General features: G+C 35.5%; 1 non-coding gene across 1 annotated transcript; it reads right to left on the bottom strand.

Moving 5' to 3' along the window:
* Nucleotides 1-433: 433 nt before the first annotated feature.
* On the bottom strand, nucleotides 434-506 carry Trnav-aac. Its single transcript has one exon. It is a non-coding gene; the product is annotated as a tRNA-Val (tRNA).
* Between the last annotated feature and the right edge of the window lie 43 nt (nucleotides 507-549).

Below are 549 nucleotides of genomic sequence, written 5' to 3' on the forward strand. Positions count from 1 at the left end.
GAGTTAATAAGGAGAAGAAGAAAAAAATCATCCGCCTAACACCCGGAAGTTCCCTGGTTCAAATCCTGGCAGGCACAGAATTTCATTTTATGTCATGAAAGATGTCAACATTATTTAATACCCCTGATTGAAGTTTCGTTTCTTTCACGTAATTCTATACGTTCGACTCGCAATTTACAACTCCAAGCAAACCTAATTTGAGTCTCGTAAACAACAAGATTATTATTCTTTTGTGTTCTTCATGGTTTTAATTTACTCTGAGTTTTTGACTAATTTTGACACATACATAAAGACACTATGCTTATACATTCATCAATTTTATATATTGAAATAAAAACTACACGCGAAAGCCATTAACTGAACAAGAAATAAGAGAGAGAAAAAACACGTGCTAGACAGCTGAATGCGCTAACCCCTAAGAAAATAATTCCTTTGTGCCTGCCAGGGCTTGAACCTGGGACCTTCCGCGTGTTAGGCGGATGTGATAGCCACTACAACACAAGCACTTAATTGCTATTTTTGTCTAATTATGATAATGTAATTATGTAT

This window comes from Limulus polyphemus, unplaced genomic scaffold (assembly GCF_000517525.1).
Source record: "Limulus polyphemus unplaced genomic scaffold, Limulus_polyphemus-2.1.2 Scaffold135570, whole genome shotgun sequence".
Lineage (NCBI taxonomy): Eukaryota > Metazoa > Arthropoda > Merostomata > Xiphosura > Limulidae > Limulus > Limulus polyphemus.